The sequence below is a fragment of the Vulpes vulpes genome, chromosome 2 (genome assembly GCF_048418805.1).
Source record: "Vulpes vulpes isolate BD-2025 chromosome 2, VulVul3, whole genome shotgun sequence".
Classification (NCBI taxonomy): domain Eukaryota; kingdom Metazoa; phylum Chordata; class Mammalia; order Carnivora; family Canidae; genus Vulpes; species Vulpes vulpes.
The window spans coordinates 118581299-118598632 of record NC_132781.1 but is presented as its reverse complement, the minus strand read 5'-3'; the positions used below and the strand labels follow the sequence as shown (position 1 = coordinate 118598632).

General features: G+C 47.0%; 1 protein-coding gene across 48 annotated transcripts in view; it reads left to right on the top strand.

Moving 5' to 3' along the window:
- Positions 1-17334, top strand: part of ZMYND11 (zinc finger MYND-type containing 11) — a 131009-nt gene that overhangs the window by 58832 nt on the left and 54843 nt on the right. The gene's annotated exons all lie outside the window — the stretch shown is intronic.

The following is a 17334-nucleotide window of genomic DNA, read 5'->3' as shown; positions in this document are numbered from 1 at the left end:
GTTCCATAAAGTAAGTCATGTGTGTCACTTCTGTTTTATCTTAAACCCTAACATATTATTTATATCTCATTTGGATAATTATAATGTGGCATTAGCATTTTGTTAAGTATTCTAATAGTTATAATGCAAATACACTCTGTTGAAGCAAGTGTGGATTTTATGTTCATCTCTTCTAGCATTATGGCTAGTTTGTACCATTGTGAGAGGTCACATTGCATTTTGCTGCCTGCTGGGAAGAGCCTTTATGTCTTCTTGCTGTCTTGAGTACCTGTGACTTGGTGTTTCTAGAGTTGACCGTGCTTGACTGATGTGATTGTACTGACATTGGGTCCGAAGACTAGTCCCATTCAAGTTAATGTCTCACATCAGGGCATCAATTAATTTGCTTACTTTCAGGTCAAAGCCCAGGTATAAAATGTGGCCTCTGACCTCTTTTGCCGTGGTTGGCAGTGAAGTGTGTGTGTCGCTACAGCTGAACACAAGCCAGAACTGTGAGTCCTCTGTGTGCGGGTGGCCTTTCATGTTCCAGGAGGCATGCTCCATCTCTGTACTGACTTGTTGAGAATTAACTTTGTGACACTGCTAGAGACTATTGAGTTACGATTCTGCTTTGTCTCTATGTCTGTTTCTTTTTTTTGGCAGACTGCACAAAAATATGGAAAGTTTCAAAAATCTGTGTGTCATGCTTGCACAGGAGCGGATCTTCTCTGTATGTGCTGCCAAAGCGAGCACTGTGATCCACTTTTGTTGAGCACGAGGGAGAAGTAGTAGTTGACTACTAATTCTTTGGAAATAAATTATTTTGAAAAACAGAAATATCCATAGCTGCAATCTGAAGAATTCTTCACAGAATTGCTAACTGCATACACACTTTGATCTATAGTGATCTATTCTCTCTTATATTTCTTCTGTGGTAGCATTTGGGCAGGTACACTTGGCCATTGTTATCACTGCTGTTTTATTTTCCGTAATAACATGCTTGCAGAAGAACGGATCCTGTGCAGCTGTAGCCCACAGCTCCAGGAGCTCCACGGTGTGCTTTCTCCAGTACGCTAAATTCTTTGGTCACTCCTCTTGGCTTAGTTTATTGTCTAGCTGTTCTCATGTTTGACATTTCGGTGCAGTTCTGTGAAGGGAGCATACAGACAAGGCACAGAAGAGTGTGAACAACCATGGAAAGGTACATTAGTCTGACTGAGGAATAGGAGAAGCATCAGTGCCGGGATGGGGCATGGCCCACATGCTGGCCTGCACACCAGGCCTGTGTCCAGGGGTCATTGGAAGTCAGGAGGCTGGGGAGGCTGGGTCAGGGAGGCTGGACAGGATTAAGGCAGAAGGGCTGGAGGGATTGAGGGAAAGGAAATGAAAAAGCAGAGGGCAGACAGAGGGGTCCTCTGAGGCCGGCAGTGAGATTTCTATCCTGTACCCACAAGGGGTTATGGAGTGTTCGCTGTATGGGAATAGTGAGGGTCAGATCCGCTCACGTTTCCCTCCCCAAATGGATGGAGTGCCCCTCCCTGTCCCTCCCTGCTCTGGCCTGGTCTGAGCCCTCCATGGCCTCCTCTGCCTCCCCCTCCACACCCTGGCCCCCTTCCTGTGCCCCCCATCTCCCTCTACATCCCCCCACTGCGTCCCCCTCCCTGCCTCTGTGCTTCTCATACCCCTCCCCTTCCCGCCTGTGTACTGGCAGCAGGAGCCTCCTTGGGCTTCTGACTCCCACTCTTGCTGGTCTGTGTCTTCCCATCGCTGGTACCCGAGATGTTTTTCCAAAGCACCATCTTATCACTAGTGCAGGCTGAAGAGTGCACTGACCACTCTTCTCTGTTCCTCTGAAGCCCAGGTTCCTGTGCTGGGTGTTACCATCTGGGCCTCCATCTCCGCAGGAGATGCGGCACCCTCCCACCCAGACTGCTGTGCTCCTGCTGCTCTGGGCTCCCTGCAGGCCTCAGACATTCAGGTCACGCCCCTGGAGACCATGTGTCTGACCCCTTCAAGTGAACTTCAGCCTTGTGCTTTGTCAGTATTTTTCGAGATTATCGGTCTGTTTATATTCTTCTTCAGAGGTTCGTTTTTATTTCCCTGTTGTGCAGAAAGTGCAGACACCTGAGCAGGACGTTTGTGTGAGGCCTTGGATGAGAGCTGAGTGTCCTGGCATGCCCTGCGGCATCCCATGCGGATTTCCATGGGATGAGACTGTTCTCCGAGGTCTGCGCATTCTGTGATCTCCATTCTTTATTTTGTATTTTTCCTTCATTGATAGACAAAACATACCCTTCTTAGACTCAACCCAGATACCCTGTCCTGTGAGGTATTCGTTCATTCCTCATGATAACCAGTCCCATTACCCTTTCTCACAGTGATCAGTCTTATTACTAAACACGTTTCTGCATCCTTTGCTGATTGAGAGCACCTTGAGGGCAGGAGATGCACCTTTCCTCTGCTTGGATCTTACTGTGAGGTGTAACTGGGACAAGGAGGTGGAGACAGACTTCCCAGTAATGGTAAATACTCAGTCGCATTAGTTGAAGACATAGTTTCAAGGAGACTCAGAATTGAGAGATGTGGTTATTCAGTGACAAGCCCTGTGCTGGGTAGGGTTTGTCCCCATGAATCCTCCCAAGTCCAAGAGGCCTGTTGTCATTCTCCTCTTGTTGCTAAAGATGCTGGAACTCAGGCGGTAGGAAGCCATGTAGGTCGTTGGTGGTGGAACACAAATATAAATATAGATCTGAGGTCACAGTCCAAGCTTTTAATCATTACCTATTTCCTTTTGGTGTTCGATGTATTGGTATCCTTGAATGTGTCGAAGATTTTAGTTCACTGTTATGTACGTGTGCTTGCATATAACCGTGTGACCACAGCCCTGATGTAGAGGAGGCCCGCTTCACGGATGAACAGTGTGAGGCTATACGAGCAGATGATGATTTGTTCCCAGTTAAATGTTAGAAACCGCCTAAATCTTCAGAGTAGATTCTGAATTTTTAAATAAATTCATCGATAAAGGATCTACAAAGGTGTTCTTTAGGTTTTGAAGTTAATCAATGAATTATTACAATATTTTTTTGTATACGCATCTGAAGCACCTAGTAGCAGATCATTATTACTTTTTTTTGTTTACTGTGGTAAAACCTGCATCTTCACTATGCTTAAGTCTACAATTGAGTGGGATTAAATACATCCACGCTGCTGTGCTGCTGTCAGCACCATCCCCCCTGTACCTCACTACGCCTTGTGACTGAATCTCTGTACCCAGTAATCACTAAGCCCCTGTCCCCTCCGCCCCTCAGCACCCGGCACCCACTCCTTTTGCCTGGTCTTTGTGGCCGTGACAACTCTACGTACCTCAGAGAAGTAGAATTCTATAGTATTTGTCTTTTTGCAGCTGGCTGTTGGACACAGCACGATATCCTCAAGGTTCATTCCTGTTGTGGCAGAAGGAAGATTTCCTTCCTCCTAAGGCCGGGTAGTATTCCACCGCACGGAGTGTGGTGTACACGGCCTCTTGTTACCCATCTGTTTGTCCACGGGTACTTGGGTTGCTCCCGTGGTTCTGCCCCTGTGACTGATGCTGGCATGAGCGTGGGTGGACAGAGCTCTCTGAGCCCATGCTTCCAGTTGCTTGGGGTCTACACCCGGAAGTGGAGTTGCAGGGCCCTAGGGTAGCTCTGGCCATTTTCTGGAGGAGCCCCCACCTGCTGTCTCCCACACTTGCTGCACCAGCTTGCGTTCCCACCAGCCATGCACGAGGGCTCCCCTTTGTCCACAGCCTCGCCAGTGCCTGTTGTTTCCTGCCTTCTGGCTTCTAGCCGTCCTGACAAGTGTGAGGTGGCACCTCGCTGTGGTTTTGATTTGTGTTTCCCTGATGATCAGTGACGTTGAGCATCTTCTCTTGTGCTCATTGGCCATTCTTGTATCTTGGGAGACGTGTCTGTTCTACTTCTAGGCCCGTTTTTGAGTCTGGTGGTTCGTTGGTTCCAGAAGTTGTGTGTCTATTCTGGGTATTAATTGCTATCAGATGTATGCTTTATAGATAGATCCCTTTCTCAGACTGCGGGTTGCCTTTCTACTCTGTAGACAGTGTCTCCTGACACACAAAAATTTCAGAGTTTTTGTGAAGGCCACTTTATTTTCTTGGTCACAACAAGAAATCATCGCCAGATCCAGTGTTGTGAAGCTTTTGTCCTTTGTTTTGTTCTAAGGGTCGTAGCGCCGTAGGCCTTACATTTGGGTCTTTGGTCCATTTTGGGTTAGTTTCTGTGTGTGCCGTTAGGTGCGGGTGCAGCCTCCTCCTCTGCATGTGGAGATGCAGTTTTCCCAGCTTGGTCTGTTGGAAAGACCGTTGGTTCCCCATGGGGAGGTCTTGGCGCTCTTGTCAAAAGTCCTTTCAGTGTCTGTGTGAGGATTTCTCTCTGGGCCCTCGCCCCTCTCCCTTAGTGTGCGTGTCTGTCTTTATGCCGGGGCCACGTGGCTTGGTGACTGTAGCTTCGGCTTCGGGTAGTAGGTTTGAAACGAAGTGTGAGTCATCCAGTTTCTTCTTGTTTTGGGGATTATTTGGGCTATTTGGGATCTGTTGAGGTTCCACATGAATCTTAGGATGGGTTTGCTATATCTGAAAAAAGTTTCATGGAGGTTTTGATAGGGATTGCAGTGACTCTATAGGTGGCTTTGGGTGCTACTGACATTTTAAATATATGAATTCCTGCAGTCCCTGGACGTGGGATGTGTTTCCATTTGTTTACGTGTTTAATTCCTTCCAGCAGTGTTCGGTAAAGTTGGTTGAGCAGGCTTTCCTCCTCCTTGGTTGAGTGATCTTAAGCAGAATTGTTTTCATAGTTTCCTTTTGAGATTGTTCATTGTTCCCTTTAGAATTTCAGCTGATTTTATGACTTTGCCTCCTGCCACATTGCTGGATTCATTTGTTAGTTATGGCAGCTGTTTTTTGGAGTCTTTAGAGTTTTCTACGTGCAAGATAATAATGTCTGCAGAGCTCATTTTACTTCTTATTTCCAGTTTGGATGCTTGTTAGCGGTTTGTTCAATAGATGCTTGAGCTGGGAGGTACAGTACTGTGTGCTAGACGTGATGGAAGTGGACTTGTCTTGTTGTTGACCATAGAGGAAAGGCTCCGGCTTGCACAGTTGAGTGTGGTATTAGCTGTGGGCTTGTTGTATATGGTGAAGTGGTTTCCTCCTGGACCTAATCTGTTGAGTGTTTTCGTGATGAGATGGTGTTGATATTGTCAGATGCCTCTGCTCAGTTGCGTCTGTTCATCTCTCAGTGCGGCTTGTCAGCCCTCCTGAAGAGCATGTGTGCGTGGGCCTGCATCTCTGAAGCTCCTGGCGGCGGGGCATTATTATTAAAGGTGTTTTCACTGTAAGTTACATCATCGCCTCACAGGACACTTGGGAAAGGGAAAGCAGAAGAAGAATCACCTATAATGTCTCTGTTCAGGTTCAAATGAGGGACCCATTTTGATTTATTTATTTCTGGTCATTTCTTCTATGCTTTTCCTTGACATTGTTTAGCGTTGACCATTTTGCTGCTGATCACCATAAATTATTATTGGTAATGGTTGCACGATATTCCAGGTGGTGAGACTTCGTGAAACAGTTTGAGAGGGAGGAGGGATAAGCACTAGGTGAACATGCGTGGTGAGGTTCACGTCACGTTAATTTATTTGCCTTCAAAACAGCCACAAAGGGTTGACTCTAGTAATTGTATTTTCTGGATATGTGCTTTGATATACGAAGAGGTTAAGTAACTTGTCTGGGATTGTGCAGCTTGGTTGTAGGAGCAGCTGTTAGAGCCTGGACCTGTGACTAAGGCCAGGCGTTTCCCACTGTGTCCGCTCACCCCCTCTAGCCGTCATCTGTCGGATTCCTGCAAGCGTACAAATACGTAATGATGGAGGTCACGCGGTGGCGGTGCAGGAACCATGTGTTAGAGCATACTTGGTGGGCCAAGGAGCACCTTCGTTCCTGCCCTCTGGGGGTATGTGATCACCTGCGCTGTTTATTGTCATGCTGCTGCTGTTTTGTTCCTGGATAACTTGGGTGTTTCCAGTTCTACACTGCGTCCTCCTGCTTCGAATCCTTGCTTCCTGGTGGACACTCAGGCTGTGCTGGGCGTCCCTCTGCCACAAACAGCCACCAGCACACATGTGGCATTCATTCTTGCGCGTGCCTGGGAACACAGATCCCCTTGATTGAAGGATGTGCAGGTAGGTCGTTGGCTCAGCCCTCGAGGGGATGCCTATTTAGGAGCTGGGCACAGGGGTTTTGCCTCCCTTGCGGCTGTTCATCTGCACGTGTGTTGTCACTGAGGTGTCAGAATTCACATCCCTGTGTCCGTTACTGGGCAGCAGTTGTCCTTGCAGGGTTTGGGCTTTTCTTTGCTGTGGATGCCTCATCCTCCCCTTTGCCTGTTCTCCCCTTGGAGTTCTTGGCTGTGTCTACTGACTTGTGGGAGCTGGGTTCTCCAGGACGTTAGTTCCTTTACGTGCATCATGCTTTGTACACACCGTTTCTAGAAGCTCTGTGGATCTGTTTATTAAAGTTTCCCATACTGTTATTTGTGGAACAGAAAAATTGAATTTTGTAGTTGTCAAATTCATTGTCTTTGGCCTGATGTTTTGTGCTTTTGAAATCTTTTTTTTTGAGGGATCCTACTTAGTAAGACGGCAAGAACGTTCTGCCATAATCGTTTTCCTGACTGTAGAGCTTTACCTTCCATGGTTTGTTGATCCATCCATTTTCCTTCCTTGCAGTGGGGGAAAGCTTTAGTTCTTTTTTTATCCTCTCTTAGTCTGCCTTCTATTTCAAAATTTAAACTTTACAGCCAGAGGCTCTAGTGGGAGATACTCGGGGGCCACGTGGGCCAGGTGCTGGCAGTGCCGTGCTGTTTGCCCTCGTTCCCGACACTTCTCTTTGGCGTGTCTGTGGGTGCCGAGACCCAAGACTAGGAAGTGGCACCTGGCATTCCCTCATCACCTGCCTGCTGGCTCTTGAGCGGTTGCGGGCCCTTCTGCGGCATCCGATTGTCCTGTCCACATGGAGCGTGGAATCTTCAGTGGACCCGCACTGAGGGCAGGATCAGCTCTGCTGTTAACCAGCTGTGTTTCCCCAAGGAATTCCCTTCCTTTCGCTCCTCTGCAAATGAAGGCCCCCATGTAGCCTGTGTCATTTTGGGGAGGGGGCATGGGTCGAGGGTGGGGGCGGCAGGAGGGAGAGAATTGTGAAGCAGGCCCCACTCCCGTGACCTGAGCCGAAACCAAGAGTTTAGCTTAATGGACTGCACCCCCCCGCAGGTGCCCCTGTGTGGCCTCCATCTTAACAAAGATACAGAAAATTGCCATCACCCCCAGAAGTTCTTTGTACTCCCTGGTGCTCGTTCCCCACCTCCAGCCATGAGCACTGATCTGCTTTTCATGGTAGTGAGTAGCTTTGCTTGTTTTAGAGTTTTATGTACATGGAATCATACAATATATGGTTTTCCATGACCGACTTTTCTTGGTCAGCATGGGTTGACATTCATTTGCTGCGCATCTTGACAGTTCATGGAAATCCCTTCACCTGCTCAGGGCACCTGGGATATTTCTGTGTGGGGTGTGCTCTCGTGCACAGGGGTAGTGATGCACATCTGGATGAATGCCCGGGGCAGGCGTCACGGGTGCTCTTGGCAGTCGTGCTGGTGCAACATGGGAGGCAGACAAGCCAGCACAGGGTGGATGGTGGGCAGGTTCTAATTCATGGATGTGTGTAGTATTCGCACGTGTGTCAGGTGTACTCAGTGTGTTTTACCAGAATGTCACTTGTTCCATGCGTATTTGGGGGACAATTAAGAAAAGGTGTAAGCAGAGTGCAGAGTGCATCAGGTCACTTGTGGCAGGAGGAGGCGAGGAGGGGGAGAGGAAGGTCGGGTGGACGGGAGTGGGGAATACAGCTGCTGCGGGGGGGCTCTTGCCCGGAGCCCCTCAGCGGCCGAGCAAGCGCTCATCACAGGCCCGGCCCCCCAGCTCTGGCCCCCCAGCCCCAGTGCGAGCCCCACATTGTGACGCTGCCCGCAGGGACCCAGTTGCTGAGTGCAACAGCGTCACTCACGTACTAACACCAGAAGGAGGTTTGTGCCCGGCGTGTTCACAGAGCTCACTGCAGAGTGTCCGTTGCAAAGCTCACGGCGGCGGCGGAGCCCAGCCCAGGGCCGTCAGGCCGAACCTCGGTGCAGCTTCACCTGGGAGGGGAGGTCATGGTTCCCGGCGAGGGAGCAGGGGTGCGGCGTGGGAGCTGTGTGTCCTCGCGGGCAGAACTGTGCGTCCTCACGGGCGGCCGGGGCTCGTGTGCTGCGGGGGGTGCGGGGGCATCACTCCCCGCGATCGAGGCCCAGCGGCCACAGTCGGCCTGTTGGAAAGGGCCCGTGTTACCCAGAGGCTCCGGGGGCTGTGCATCACGGAAGAAGGTCTTTTCCTCTAGGTGAAAACTGCTTGATACTTTCTAAGTTTCCATCTAACCGTGAAGTAACTCAAGAGTTTACTGATTTTAATTAAAGTTGCACACAAATAATGTAATAATTGACAGTGTGCTGTTGGGGTAAATGTAGCAGATTTTGAAACAGGTCTTTTACTACCTTGACAATTGATGGGAAAAAATGGAGATTTCTTTTTTTGGTTGTTAATTGATACCCCCCAAACCTTCAAGGTGTCTGTTGGTGAGCCCTGTAAATCATTTTCACTAGTTCAAAAATGAGGGAAGTTAAGATTTTAACAGTTAGGCTTAAACTACAAGAATTATGAAAGGATGTAGAAAAACCAGCACGTTTCCCCTTTCCTGTTGGTTTCCCCCGAGTCTCTGGGGGGGGGGTCTGTCTCCTGCAGAGCGTGGGGAGCACGAGTGTGCGGGGGCTGAGCCAACGGGTGCTCGTGTAGTGCACATTCTCCTGCCACTGCGCCCCCAGGTCTGCGGGGGAATGCGAAGGAGATGCTAGGGGGATGGGGGGTCTGCGAGGGGGCACATGGGGGGTTGCGGGGGGATGCAGGGGGGATGTAGGGGGTCTGCGAGGGGGGACATGGGAGGTTGCGGGGGGATGTAGGGGGGATGTGGGGGGTCTGCAAGGGGGCACAGGGGGTTGCGGGAGGATGCAGGGGGGATGCGAGGGAGATGCTAGGGGGATGTGGGGAGTCTGCAGGGGGGATGTGAGGGAGATGCTAGGGGGATGCAAGGGTTTTGCTGGGAGGATGCGAGGGAGATGCTAGGGGGATGTGGGGGGTCTGTGAGGGGGTGATGCGGGGGGGATGTTAGGGGGATGTGGGCGGGTCTGCGTGGGGGGATGCTAGGGGGAATGCGGTGGGGTCTGCAAGGGGGGACATGGGGGATGCAGGGGGGATGTGGGGGGTCTGCAAGGGAGGGCACAGGGGGGTTGCTGGGGGATACAGGGAGATGTGGGGGGCCTGCGAGGGGGGACATGGGGGGTTGCGGGGGGATGTGGGGGGTCTGCGAGGGGGGGCACGGGGGGATGCTAGGGGGATGCGGGGGTCTGTGAGGGGGGATGCGGGGGGGATGTGGGGGGTCTGCGAGGGGGATTCGGGGGGATGCAGGGGGGATGTGAGGGAGATGCTAGGGAGATGTGGGGTGTCTGTGAGGGGGGATGCGGGGGGAATGCAGGGGGCATGCGGGGGGGATGCGAGGGAGATGCTAGGGTGATGCAAGGGGTCTGCTGGGGGGATGCGGGGGGTCTGCGAGGGGGGGATGTGGGGGGATCTGCATGGGGGATGCTAGGGGGGATGCGGGGGGTCTGCGAGGGGGGATGCTAGGGGGGGATGCGGACTCCGGGGCCCGGCGTCTGCCAGTCAGGTGCTAATGGCCCCAGGTGCTGGCCAGATGTGCTTGGTGATGTTGGTGACTGAGGAGTTCCCCACTTCCGACGTGGTCGGAGATTCTGGCCCTTCTCCTGCGGCTCCCGTGGCTTCTACACTCAGAGATTGGGCCCATGTGCAGGTCAGCTTTGATCTCGTGTCCTCGTGCTGATATCTCACGTGGGTCTCTTTGGGGCCTGAGCCCGAGCACAGGCGGCTGGCAGACATTAGGTCGTGGGACCAGGAGGCAGGATTCACTTTCCCAGCCTGGCCAGCGCCCGCGCGGAACAGGTCTACACCTTCATCCAGATGAAGACCTCCAGATTCCTCGATGGTGGGAGGTGTTCGGTGTGGTGTGTTGTGGACAGAGACACGTCCGTGCCTTGGTGGTGGGTCGTATCCATACTGTTTGCACTAGTGTGTCATCTCCCGGGATGTGTGTTTCCAACAGCGTGTTACAGTTAAAGAGATTGAATCATCGTTAGAAGGATTGAAGGTAGATAATTGCTTTTAGGAAATGAGCACTTGTGAGATCTCTTTTGTGACCATGTTAAATCAGCAGTGGCAGTTTACTGCTTAACTGTGCAGGTATTGTCTTGGGACTTGGAGAGCTGCATTGCAGAGCGTGCTGAGCAGCAGCGGGAAGCAGTATCCTAGCCAAGACTTGGGGGCAGAGTACAGGGGAGGATGGGGGAGAATTAAAACTTACTGAGGAAGTCCAGAGAAATTGAATTTAAATACTAGACATTTACTGTTTCATGACTTATGCCAGGTGGGCCACCGTCCGTGCGTCTCAAACCATTGGCTAGCACTGCCTCCTGATTGGTTGAAGATGGGCCCCTGTGGGGTCGGCAGTGTGTACAACAGCGGGAGGCCTGGCGTGACCTCAACCTGCATATTAACATACGTGTTTTTCTCATGGGATAAAGCTGCCTGATGGGCCGAGGAAGGGAGCCGTGGGCTGGGACCCTTTATTATCTTGAAGGTCACCTACGTAGACTCTGCACGTGCTTGACTCGGGCCTGAGGACGGTCTTAAGCTTGCCTGGCGCACATTGGCCTGGAACACTGTGAGAATCACTGTTGTCTTAAAAGCACGGAATAGGGCTTGTTCACATTCAGGCATTGCTTTATGAGCTTGTGTCAGTTGATGTTGCCGACTCCCTGGCGATTGTATCACAGTGAATGTTAACCGGAGGTCTTCTGTTTTGGATGTGCTGCGTGGACCACACGCGCAAGAGGAGCCCTCCAGCCGTGTTGGTAGGTACGTATTAACCCTTCCCTCGTATGGGCCCTGTTTTGCTAATCCATTGTTTCCTGTTTGAGTTTTCTTACTCTTAGATTTTGCGATCTTAATTTTATGTGTTTAAAGCTCTTTTCCCTTGTTTCTTCCATTGTTTTAGTTCATACTTAGCCCCTAATACTGAAAAAAAAAAACACTGTTCAACTCCTTCTTTTGCATTATATTTAAATATCTGACTTAGAATTTGTGATGCACATCTGGATTATATTTATCCAGACTGCCATTGGCTTGTTCTACAGTCACTTGGGAAATATTATTACATTTTTCCTTCTTTTCTAATGCTTGTCTTTCAGTACTGAGATTTTTGTGTACTTGGACCTATGTCTAGATGTTTTGATCTTTTGTTTAATGTTTCTGTCCAGCTGCATTGTTAATAAGTTGTCGGTACCGACAGAAGTAGTAAGATTGAGTGCCCCCTCAGTATTGTCCCTGCCCCTGATAAACTACCCTAATAGTCTCTGTGGGGCAGAGCTTGTCATTACCCATTGTTCCTCCTTCTTAAAACTTTTTTGTGATAACATCTTTCATTTCTGGATGCTTTCTACACTCATAAAATCCTATATTGAGACATCCTGAATCTGGTCTGTGGTACGGGAAAAGAATAGTGGAAAACCTGGAAAGCCTGAATAAAGTCTGTGGTGTAAAGTCCAGTGGGCTACATTGTGCAGCATTAATTAGGAGTCTAAGAAGTACTGTGTGTCAGCCACACTTACTGTGGGATTATTTTGCAGCATATACAAATACTGCATCCTTATCTCATATACCTGAAACTATGTTCTATGTGAATTGTGTCTCAAAAAATAACTTTCTAAAGGAAAAATTAATAACTTTTGATAATTATACTTTTTATTTAAGAAGTTAACATTAGGGCACCCCCGGTGGCGCAGCGGTTTAGCGCTGCCTGCAGCCCGGGGTCTGATCCTGGAGACCCGGGATCGAGTCCTGCATCGGGCTCCCTGCATAGAGCCTGTTTCTCCCTCTGCCTGTGTCTCTGCCTCTCAGTCTCTCTCTCTCTGAATAAATAAATTAAAAAAAAAATGCTTATTTAAAAAAAAAAAGTTAACATTAGATACAGCTGGGTAAAGGGAATGGGGACTGTACTGTTTTTGTAAGTTTTCTGCAAGTGTGGAATTAATTTGAAATAAAAGATTTAAAATATGACATTAAAATTCTGTTACTTATTTATATATCCAAGAAGTATTTATTTACTTATTTTTAAAGATTTTATTTATTTATTCATGAGAGACACAGAGAGAGAGAGATAGAAACACAGGCAGAGGGAGGAACAGGCTCCATGCAGGGAGCCTGATGTGGGACTCGATTCCAGGACCCCAGGATCATGCCCTGGGCTGAAGGCAGGCCCTAAACTGCTGAGCCACACAGGGATCCCCAAGAAACAGTTATTGAGTATCAATTTTATGCAAAGCAATATCTAAAATAATTTGTCAGGGTGCCTCAACTGGGTGGCTCAATTGGTTAAGTGTCTGACTTTTTATTTTGGCTCAGGTCATGATCTCAGGGTCGAGGGACTGAGCCCCACGTCCCGCTCCGTGCTCGGCAGGGAGTGTGCTTCTCCCCCTCTCCCTCTGCTCCCCACCACCCCCTTTGTACTCATGCATTCTCTTTCAAAATAAAATCTTTAAAAAATAATAAAATAATTTGTCATCTGCTCCTACCCTTTTCTGCCTGCAGCTGCCAATAGTTCAGCAAATAGGTCCTGTGAGTCTAACGCCTTAGAGGAAAGTAAGTAGTACCTATCTGTAGATTCAGATGCTGAACTAGTAGTTTAAATGACGGGTGCGTATTCTTAGCCTTTGGACGAAACTACTTTTTAAAGATTTATTTATTTTTTTAAACCGACTAAGCTACATAGGCGCCCCTAGACGAAGCTTTTAAATGAGTACTAATCACTAACTTCATTCTAAATTGGGTAAACTCAAACTTCTCATTCAGAAAATACAGGGCCTTCCCTGGAGCCTTTCTGTCTCCAGGCTGTGATGCTACTGGGAGGAAGCACTGTTGTGCACCGATCACGGTTCTTGTGGTTCCGTGTGCTAGGGAGAACCTGTCCTTCATCCCTGTGTTCTCGTGGTCATCCTGTCCCTATGCAAGGGGCTTCCTGAGTCTGCCCCATGCCCTTTCTCACCTTGTGTTCCCCCTCAACCTCAAGGACTGGAACAGCTGGCTTCAACTGACTCTGCTTCTCTTTGAGCCCAGCATGCTGCCGCTAAAGAGAAAACAACTCTTCTTGTGTTGTAGGCATGTTCTACAGCTGTTTGTATGCATAGTGTATGGTAAAAGTCAGTGGATTAACGTACATCAAAGAATAGTAAGACTTAATGCCATTCTTGTTAAAATAAAACAAAATAGTGAACTTGGACTGAAAAGGAATTTCTCTAATAAGGCGGAGCTACTAGTATCCTGTAGCAAGCATCATACTTGTAATTGTGTTTATTTATGTTTGATAAAATACATCTACCAGTAACCTTCAGCAAGTGTCAAGTTAATGATGAACTATTATATAAGATTCCTTTGCAAAATCTGAGACAAGGATACCCACCATTCCCACCTGGCAGTGTTGTGCTACAGGTCCCAGTGAGAGGTGAGCATGGTTTCTCAAATATACTAGAAACCACCAGCCAGAAAATAATACATAAAATAAAATCCCTTTCTCAAAAGAAACAAAAATACACAATACCCAGGGAGAATCACAAAAAGCGTGCAAAAATTTTAGGGAGAAAACTTTGTTACATAGAAGATATAAATGAACCAAGTTTATCCGAAGAAAGACTTAGTATTGTAATGATGTTTATTCTCAAATTAACAAAATTTCAGCCATTTTCATGGATCTTGGCAAACTAATTTTAAAATTATTATGGAGGAATGAATGAACAAGAAGAGACAAGATGAGTTTAAGAGGAAATGGGGGACTGCCCCAGCCTGGCAAGTGGCTGTAGGAGGGAGGAGCTTGCCGACATGGCTGCAGGGGTGGGAGATGGTAGCTCCTTTTGTTTTTTGTTTTTGTTTTTCTTTTTATTTGTTGAAGTTTTTATTTTTTTAATGTTTTATTTATTTATTCTTGAGAGACAGAGAGAAAGAGAGGCAGAGGCACAGGCAGAGGGAGAAGCAGGCCTCATGCAGGGAGCCTGATGTGGGACTTGATCCCAAGACTCCACGTCCTGGGCGAAAGGCAGGCGCCAAACTGCTGAGCCACCCAGGGATCCCCTGGTAGCTCCTTTTGAAAAGGAACAGCAGTCTCCAGCTAATAATAGAGGGAGAAAGTCCTGAAGAGGACACTGTGGAAAGAGGTCTTCACCCTGCGCCTGCTTGCTGAGTCAGTTGGTTCTTCTCAGAAGGGGCCTCTCTTGATGGCTCTTAGATTCACCTCTAGAACTCTTGTGCAAGCACACACATGGTTATAGAATGTTTTTGAGAAACTGTATCTTCTAAATTTTTAAAAATTTAAATTAGATTAATTAACATAATGTATTATTGGTTTCAGAGGTAGAGGTCAGTGATCCATCAGTTGTATATAACACTCAGTGCTCATCACATCATGTGCCCTCCCTCATGCCCATCACCCAGTTACCCCATCCCTAACTTTCCCTCCAGCCACCTCAGTTTGTTTCTTAGAGTTGATTCTCATATCGTTTGTCTTCCTAATTTCATCTTGTTTTATTTTTTCCTGTCTTTCCCTACAATCCTGTTTGTTGCTTAAATTCCACATATAAGTGAGATCATATGATAATTGTCTTTTTCTGATTGACTTATTTAGCTCAGTGTAATACCCTCTAGTTCCATCCACTTTGTTGCAAATGGCAAGATTTCTTTCTTTCTTTCTTTCTTTCTTTCTTTCTTTCTTTCTTTCTTTCTTTCCTTTTTCTTTCTTTTCTTTTCTTTTCTTTTCTTTTCTTTTCTTTTCTTTTCTTTTCTTTTCTTTTCTTTTCTTTCTTTTCTTCTTTTTGCTGGCTGAATAATATTCCATTGTCTATATATACTACATCTTCTTTATCCATTCATCTGTCCAAGGACATCTTGGCTTCTTCCACAGTTTGGCTGTTATGGACATTGCTGCTATGAACATTGGGGCGCAGGCGCCCCTTCAGATCACTACATCTGTATCTTTGGGGTAAATACCGAGGAGTACAATTGCTGGGTCGTTGAGTAGCACTATTTTAACTTTTCGAGTACCCTCCATACTGTTTTCCAGAGTGGCTGCACCGACTTGCATTCCCACCAGCAGTGTAAGAGGGTTCCGCTTTCTCCATATCCTCACTCACCAACATGTTTTTTCTTGACTTACTCATTTTAGCCGTTTTGACTGGTATGAGGTGGTATCTTGTGGTTGTGATTCATGTTTCCCTGATGCCGAGTGATGTTGAACAGTTTTTCATATGTTTGTTGGCCACTTGTCTGTCTTTGGAGAAATGTCTGTTTATGTCTTTTGCCCATTTCTTGATTGGATTATTTGTTCTTTGGATGTTGAGTTTGATAGGTTCTTTATGGATTTTGGATACTAGTCATTTATCTGATAAGACATTTGCAGATATAGGGGATCCCTGGGTGGCTCAGTGGTTTCGTGCCTGCCTTTGGCCCAGGGCATTATCCTGGAGTCCCAGGATCGAGTCCCGTGTCGGGCTCCTTTAATGGAGCCTGCTTCCCCCTCTGCCTGTGTCTCTGCCTCTCTCTCTCTCTCTCTATGTCTATCATAAATAAACAAAAATAAATCTTTATTTTTTTATTTTTATTTTTTTTAAAGATTTATTTATTTATGATAGAGAGAGAGAAAGAGAGGCAGAGACACAGGAGGAGGGAGAAGCAGGCTCCATGCCGGGAGCCTGATGCGGGACTCGATCCCAGGACCCCAGGATCGCGCCCTGGGCCAAAGGCAGGCGCCAAACCACTGAGCCACCCAGGGATCCCCAAAAATAAATCTTAAAAAAAAAATTTGCAGATATCTTCTCCCATCCTGTCCGTTGTCTTTTGGCTTTGTTGACTGTTTTCTTTGCTATGCAGAAGCTTTTTATCTTGATGAAGTCTCTTCGCTTTTGTTTCCATTGCCTTTGGAGACGTGTCTAGCAAGAAATTGCCATGGGCAAGGTCAAAAAGATTGCTGCCTGTGTTCTTCTCTAGGATTTTGATGGATTCCTGTTTCACTTGTAGATCTTTCATCCATTTTGAGTTTATCTGTGTGTGTGGTGTAAGGATATGGTCTGGTTTCATTTTTCTGCACGTAGCTGTCCAACACCATTTGTTGAAGAGACTGTCTTTTTTTTCCATTAGATATTCTTTCCCACTTTGTAGAAGATGAGTTGACCATAGAGTTGACAGTATTTCTGGGTTCTCTGTTCTGTTCCATTGATCTACAGCTTTGTAATAGAGCTTGATAGAGCTTGAGATCTGGGATTGTGATGACATTCATTTTGTTTTTCTTTTTCAACATTCCTTTGGCTATTTGGGGTCTTTTCTGGTTCCATACAAAATTTTAGGATTATTTGCTCCAACTCTGTGGAAAAAAAACAACAACATGGTATTTTGATAGATATTGCATTGAATGTATAGATTGCTCTGGGTAGCATAGACATTTTAACAGTATTTGTTCTTCAAATCCATGAGCATGGGATGTTTTTCCATTTCTTTGTGTCTTTCTCAGTTTCTTTCATGAGTGTTGTTTAGTTTTCTGAGTGCAGATCCTTTGCGTTTTTCGTTAGGTTTATTCCCAGGTATCATATGGTTTTGGATGTAGTTTTATTTGGGATTGATTCTTTAATTTCTCTTTCTTCTGTCTCATTGTTAGTGTTTAGAAATGCAACCGATCAATGAAACGAAGAGCTGATTCTTTGAAGGAATTAATAGGATTGATAAACCCCTGACTAGACTTATCAAAAAGAAAAGAGAAAGGACCCAAATAAATAAAATCATGGATGAAAAGGAAAAATCACAACCAATATCGAAGAAATACAATTATAAGAACTATGTTATGAGCAACTATATGCCAACAAATTAGGCAATCTGGAAGAAATGGATGCATTCATAGAAACATATATTCTACCAATACTGAAATAGGAAGAAACAGAAAACCTTAAGACCCATAACCAGCAAGGAAATTGAAGCAGTAATCAGAAATCTCCCAACAAATGAGTCCAGGGCCGGATGGCTTCCCAAGGGATTCTACCAAACATTAAA